Genomic DNA, 7,610 nt, shown 5'->3' with positions numbered 1-7,610 from the left:
AGGTGTGTGTGGCGACACCTTGATTACATCATGTGGCGACATAACCTCTGTGGCGACAGAGGGAGGGGAGGACAATCTCTGTGGCGACTTAATATACTAACAGGTACATGATCATGTACTTAAAAAACAAAATCCAACTAAAAACAATATGTACATTTATGTACACATTCTTTTGTTTATTTTTTTTTCTTTTTTTTCTTTTTGCTTTTCTTATTTTCTTTTTCTTTTCTTTCTTTTTCTTTTCTTTCTTTTTCTTTTTGTTTTCTTTTTTTGTTTTTCTTTTTGTATTTTCTTTTTCTCCTTTTCTTTTCTCCTTTTCTTTTCTTTTTAAGTTTAAATTGTAATTAAATTATTTTATAAAATAAACTTAAATATAACTTAAATAAATAAACTAATTTAGATTTATAAAATAAATTTACTTAAAGTTTATAAGAAAATCATTTTAAGTTTATTTAATAAATTATATTAAAGTCCATTAAATAATTTATTTAATATAACAATTAAACTTTGAGTTTCGCCACTCCCCTAAGCTGTTGAACTGTATACCCCGCCCACCTCTTCTCGTACTTTAACATATAAACGTTCAATCCAAGTACGTTCCTCAACTTAACAATCCTTCTATAAATAATACCCAGATTCTTTTCACGAGCTGTTGACGCCTAGTGCAACTGATCTGGTTCACAGACGACTAACCCCGATTCAGGTCTTCGTATCATAGCCTTGATTACATTGTTAAGCTTGTCTCAACTTTATTGCTTCGAACACTAACTGTCAATAAACAACTGTACTTTCACTAGAATCCTTTCTGGTACTTTAGACAACGTCTTCATTAACCTCTGTCTATGCCCTGTCTTCAATTCTTCAGATTCCTATGCTTCAAACACTATCTATTTTCAATCAATGCCAATACACTGAAATCTTCCGGTAGCACTTGTATACTGAATCTTCAACATTTCTGAAACCCTGAAAGTCTTTAACCTTTGTTCTTCATTGAGGCATGATCATATTAATGAACTTCTTTCAGTGACCTGTAGATAGATGATAAGTGGCATTTTATACCACTTAGAACGTCTTATAATAGCTTAAATTGGTGTCTTGAAATCAAGTATTCTGTGTATTTGATGCATTTTTTTAGTGTTTGTGCATTTCAGTGTATTAGTTGCATTTAGGGGGAGAATTCATCAATAATAGGCCTTGGCATGTGTCTAGCATTGCAAGTGGGAAGAGAGGAGCAGATTACAGCGAAGAAACGGAGCAAACAGATCATTTTTCCAGAAGGGGTCTGAGCGCCCGCTCAGCTATGATGAGCGGCCGCGCAGGGTCGTAATTTCAGATTTAATATTTTAGACTTCTAATTATGTTTGGCTTCCAACTTCTGAGTAATGGGTTTTATGGGACTCCTATATAAGTAGATTTCAGAGACGTTTCACGTGTGTTGGATCGTTGTATTAATCAAGGAGCGAAGGAGATAAGGAAGAAGACCGTTTTAGCACATCGCAACGAATAGGAAGCATATTTTCTTGTGATTCTTTATTTTGTTGTAATGTTGGATGCTAGTTTTCTTTGCTTTGAACCTATTTACTCTTGTGACGTACTTTGGTTTAATATAATTAGTTTAGTTATTATTCTTTTGTGTTTATTTATCATGTTTTCATATGAACCCATGATTGCTAACATGGGCTAATCGTGATCATGGGGTCGTAACGGATTTACTATGTACTTCTTTAGTTAGTTGTTTAATACCTTAGTGTGTGATGCTTGTATGATATCTAGTATTGGTTGTGCGTATTCGTCTTATGTGCTTCGCGAACATATAAGATAGGGTGTTAATCTCTTGTGAAGCGACGGTGGATCTCGAGATTTAGAACTTGCCATGCTAGCATAGGTTCATGTATAAGTCTGCATGATTAGTGGGTAACTCTAACCGTTTTATTCGCCCTGTGTAATCAAAAGGAATAACTTGTTCTTAAATCATTATGTTGTCAATTTCTGTAGACATATAGGGACTCAACATAATTGATGCCTATTCAACTTCTATCTTAATTGTGGATGTTTGGTAGAATGGTATTAGTACAATGAAAGTTGGCTTTTATCAGTTTCGTGTTATTTGATTAATATCATCGCTGTTGCATGCTAAGGGTAATAACAATGACTACTGAAGGAAGTAGTAATGAAGTTGTGATCTCATGAGTGTTTTAATATTGTTAATTCTAAGTGTTAATTAAGTGTTTAATTCTAGTAGTTAATTATAGTTCATAATTAGTTAATCAAATCTTAGTGTTATTGTCTTAACATTGAGAAGTAATCATACATTGGTGAGTGAGTTTAATTGAACATAATTAGTCTGAGTCGATGTGGGAACGAACTAGAAAGTATTCTATATTACTTGCGAACGCTTATACTTGCGTGAATATTAGCGCGTGTTTTCGCCCTAACAAGTTTTTGGTGCCGCCGCCGGGGGCTCGGCGTATTTGTTTACTTTATGTACTTACCATCATTGGTCGTTAGGACTCAGTGATTAAGACGTGTTACTTATTATTTCCGGTTGTGTTTCAGGTACTTTAGCGAGCATTTATGCAAACTCGTTCTCGTACTCGCAAGAGGACTTTAGATACAGCCTAGGAGACAGACGAAGTTCTTGATATTCCGGAGAAGATAGATTTTGAAGATTCGGATTCAGGAAGTGAGCAGAAAGAGCCAGTAATCATGGGTGATCGTATTATTCCGGCAGATCCAGCTCTTATGGACTTTTCTCGGCCTAAAATTGATGACATTCAGTCAAGCATTCTTCATCCGGCTATCCAAGCTAACACCTTTGAAATCAAGCCGGGCACTATTCAGATGGTGCAAAACTCTGTTTCTTTCGGAGGAGCTGCGACTGAAGACCCCAACATGCACATAAGGAATTTTGTCGAGATCTGCAGTACTTTCAAATATAATGGTGTGACTGATGAGGCTATCAAGCTGAGGCTTTTCCCATTCTCACTGAGGGATAAAGCTAAGGACTGGTTACATTCTGAACCAGCTAGGTCCATCACTACTTGGCAAGATCTTGCGCAAAAGTTTCTGGTGAAGTTTTATCCAATGGCCAAAAATGCTGCTATGAGGAGTGCTCTTACTTAGTTTGCGCAGCAACCTACAGAATCTATGTGCGAAGCTTGGGAACGCTACAAGGAAATGTTGAGAAAATGTCCACATCATGGAATGCCCGATTGGATAGTGATCACTGGTTTCTATAATGGTTTAGGGGCCCAATCTCGGCCCATGCTTGATGCAGCAGCTGGAGGCGCCTTGTGGGCCAAAAGCTATACTGAGGCTTATAATCTTATTGAGACTATGGCTGCAAATGAGCATCAAAACCCAACTCAAAGGATGATGCCTGGGAAGGTAGCAGGTATTCAGGAAGTCGATGCAGCCACCGCTATTACAGCGCAGCTCCAAGCGTTGTCTATGAAGGTCGATTCTCTAGCTACCTATGGAGTCAATCAAATAGCTATGGTCTGTGAGCTTTATGCAGGTTCTCATGCTACGGATCAGTGTTCTCTTGTTTACGAATCTGTTCAGTATGTGAACAATTATCAGCGACAACAGTAGCCTGTGCCAGCTACTTATCATCCTAACAACATAAATCATCTAAATTTCAGTTGGGGTAATAATCAGAATGCTATTCAGCCACCATAACAGCAAGGTGTGAGTAAACAGTTCAATCCATCTGGATTCCAGCAACCACAGCAGTATGCTCAAAGGCAATCATATCCTCAACAGGGAGGTGCAGCTGCACCCACTAGTGCTGATTTTGAGGAACTTAAGCTGTTATGCAAGAGTCAGGCAGTGTCTATCAAGATCTTGGAAAATCAAATCGGTCAAATAGCCAATGCAGTGCTCAATCGCCAACCTGGCACACTTTCCAGTGACACGGAAGTGCCAGGCAGGAAGGAAGCTAAAGAGCAAGTCAATGCTATTACCTTAAGGTCTGGGAAAGTTGCTGATGCTGAAAAGGCAAAAGAAGGAGAAGCTGAAGTTGGAAATGAAGAAGTTAAGCAAAAGGAGAAAGCGGCGGAACCAAGGAAGACTACTGTTGAACACACTTTTCCTGAGGGTAATACAGGGGTGAAACAACTATATCCTCCACCACCTTTCCCTAAGAGATTGCAACAACAAAAGCTGGATAAGCAGTTCGGTAAGTTTCTGGAGGTGTTCAAGAAACTTCACATCAATATACCTTTCGCTGAGGCTCTGGAGCAAATGCCTAGTTATGCGAAGTTTATGAAGAGTATTCTTTCAAGGAAGGTGAAACTGGATGACCTTGAGACCGTTGCTCTAACGGAAGAATGCAGTGCTGTGCTACAGCAAAAGTTACCTCCAAAGCTTAAAGATCCGGGTAGCTTCATCATTCCTTGCACCATTGGTAAGTTATCTTTTGACAAATGCCTTTGCAATTTGGGAGCAAACATCAATCTGATGCCGTTGTCGATCTTTAAAAAGTTGGATTTGCCTGATCCAAAGCCCACCTACATGTCTCTACAATTGGCTGATCGTTCTATTACTTACCCAAGAGGCATAGTGGAGGATGTGCTAGTCAAGGTGGATAAGCTCTTCTTTCCTGCAGACTTTGTTATTCTGGATTTCGAGGAAGATAAGAAGATTCCCATAATCTTGGGAAGACCTTTCTTGGCTATTGGCCGTACCTTGATAGATGTGCAAAAAGGTGAACTTACAATGAGGGTGCAGGATCAGGATGTAACCTTCAATGTATTCAAAGCAATGAAATTCCCTACAGAAGATGAGGAGTGCTTAAAAGTGGATTTGATTGATTCTGCGGTTACTTCAGAATTCGATCATATGCTAATGTCTGATGTATTAGAAAAGGCCTTAGTGGGGGATTTTGACAGTGATGATGAGGATGGCAATGAGCAATTACAATATCTTAATGCTTCTCCCTGGAGGCGAAAGCTGGACATGCCGTTTGAATCTCTTGGTACTTCGAACCTCAAAAATGCTGAAGGAAAGCTCAAACCATCAATTGAGGAAGCACCCACCTTGGAGCTTAAACCATTGCCTGAACACTTGAGGTATGTTTTTTTAGGTGATGCATCTACATTACCTGTTATTATTGCATCTGACCTTTCAGGTGGTGAGGAGGACAAACTCTTAAGGATTTTGAGAGAATTCAAATCGGCTATTGGATGGACCATAGCAGACATCAAGATGATCAGCCCTTCATATTGCATACATAAGATTCTGCTTGAGGAGGGTAGTAAGCCAACTATTGAGCAACAGTGCAGACTTAATCCCATTATGAAAGAGGCGGTGAAGAAAAAAATTCTGAAGTGGCTGGATGCAGGAATCATTTATCCTATTTCTGACAGTTCTTGGGTGAGCCTCGTGCAATGTGTGCCTAAGAAAGGAGGTATTACTATGGTAGCAAATGAGAAGAACGAGCTCATCCCCACTCAAACAGTCACAGGATGGAGAGTATGCATGGACTACCGAAAGTTGAACAAGGCCACGAGGAAGGATCACTTCCCTCTTCCGTTTATTGATCAGATGCTTGACAGGTTGGCTGGTCATGAGTATTATTGTCTTCTGGATGGCTACTCGAGGTATAATCTGATTTGTATTGCACCAGAGGATCAAGAAAAAACTACCTTCACTTGTCCATTTGGCACGTTTGCTTTTCACAGAGTTTCGTTTGGGTTAAGTGACGCACCGACCACTTTTCAGAGATGTATGATGGCTATATTCTCTGACATGATTGGCAATAATATCGAGGTGTTCATGGACGACTTCTCCATCTTTGGACATTCGTATGATGAATGTTTGAATAATCTTCGTGTCGTGCTCAAAAGGTGTGTGGAAACTAATTTGGTGCTCAATTGGGAAAAATGTCATTTTATGGTACGTGAAGGCATTATTCTTGGGTATAAGGTCTCTAGCAAGGGTCTTGAGGTGGACAAAGCCAAGGTAGGAGTGATTGAAAATCTTTCACCACCTATTTCTGTGAAAGGAATCCGTAGTTTTCTTGGTCATGCGGGTTTTTATCGGCGTTTCATCAAGGACTTTTCGAAGATATCTAAGCCGCTGTGCAACTTGCTTGAGAAGGATGTGTCTTTCAAATTTGATGATGAATGTTTGACGGCATTCGAGACTCTTAAGAAGAGTTTGATCACTGCACCCGTTATTACAGCACCGGATTGGACAGAGCCTTTTGAGATGATGTGTGATGCGAGTGATTATGCGGTAGGCGCAGTTCTTGGGCAGCGCAAGAATAATCTCTTTCATATGGTCTACTATGCTAGCAAGACCTTAAATGGGGCCCAAATGAACTACACCACTACTGAGAAGGAGCTCTTGGCTATAGTATTTGGTTTTGAAAAATTTCGATCTTATCTGCTTGGGACAAAAGTGACAGTATTCACTGATCATGCGGCCATTCGCTATTTGGTTTCCAAGAAGGATTCGAAGCCGGGACTCATTCGTTGGGTGCTCTTACTACAGGAATTTGAGTTAGAGATCAAGGATCGAAAAGGTACTGAGAATCAAGTAGCTGACCATCTCTCTAGATTTGAGAATCCCGAGTCTACTTCACATGATAAGACATTGATCAACGAATCTTTTCCGGATGAGCAGTTGTTCGCAGTTCAGGAGGAAGAGCCATGGTTTGCAGATATTGTGAATTATCTTGTCAGCAATATAATGCCTCTTAATTTGACCACAGCTCAAAAGAAGAAGTTTTTGCATGAGGTAAAGTGGTATATGTGGGATGAACCGTATTTGTTTAGACAGGGAGCTGACCAGATCATCAGGAGATGTATCCCATTCTGTGAGACGGAGGGGATATTACGAGATTGCCACTCCAAAGTTTATGGAGGACACTATGGTGGTGAGAAGACGGCAGCTCGTATTCTGCAAGCAGGTTTTTTCTGGCCTACCTTGTTTAAGGATGCTCATCAATTTGTTTTAAGGTGTGATCGTTGCCAAAGAGTGGGAAATTTGACGAGAAAGGATGAGATGCCGTTAAATGTGATGCTTGAAGTCGAGGTCTTTGATGTTTGGGGAATCGATTTCATGGGGCCTTTTGTCTCATCCTGCAACAATCGGTACATCTTGCTGGCAGTCGATTATATCTCAAAATGGGTAGAAGTCAAAGCTCTACCGACAAATGATGCAAAGGCAGTGTTGAAATTTCTTCATAAGCAGATTTTCACAAGGTTTGGAATGCCTCGAGTAATCATAAGTGATGAAGGGTCGCATTTCTGCAACTGTAAGTTCACTTCTATGATGCAGCGTTATAACGTGAATCATCGAGTTGCTACTGCCTATCATCCGCAAATAAATGGTCAAGTGAAAGTATCTAACAGAGAGATCAAGCGCATTCTAGAGAAGGTTGTTTGTCCGTCAAGGAATGATTGGTCTTTAAAGCTCGATGAAGCTGTTTGGGCTTACAGAACAGCATACAAAACTCCACTTGGTATGTCCCCGTTTCAACTGGTGTATGGTAAGGGATGTCATTTACCTGCGGAGCTTGAGCATAAGGCCTATTGGGCGTTAAAAAAGTTGAACCTGGATCTAGATGCAGCTGGAAAGAAGCGAATGCTTCAGCTTAATGA

At 39.9% G+C, this 7,610-nt stretch overlaps 1 non-coding gene across 1 annotated transcript; it reads right to left on the bottom strand.

The window, feature by feature from the left end:
- Positions 1-3,099: 3,099 nt before the first annotated feature.
- LOC141709249 (small nucleolar RNA R71) lies at positions 3,100-3,206 on the bottom strand. Its single transcript, XR_012569836.1, has one exon. It is a non-coding gene; the product is annotated as a small nucleolar RNA R71 (small nucleolar RNA).
- Positions 3,207-7,610: the final 4,404 nt, after the last annotated feature.

This window comes from Apium graveolens, chromosome 2 (genome assembly GCF_009905375.1).
Source record: "Apium graveolens cultivar Ventura chromosome 2, ASM990537v1, whole genome shotgun sequence".
Taxonomy (NCBI): domain Eukaryota; kingdom Viridiplantae; phylum Streptophyta; class Magnoliopsida; order Apiales; family Apiaceae; genus Apium; species Apium graveolens.
Note: the sequence above shows the minus strand (reverse complement) of the source record. Positions and strands in the feature narration are given on the sequence as shown.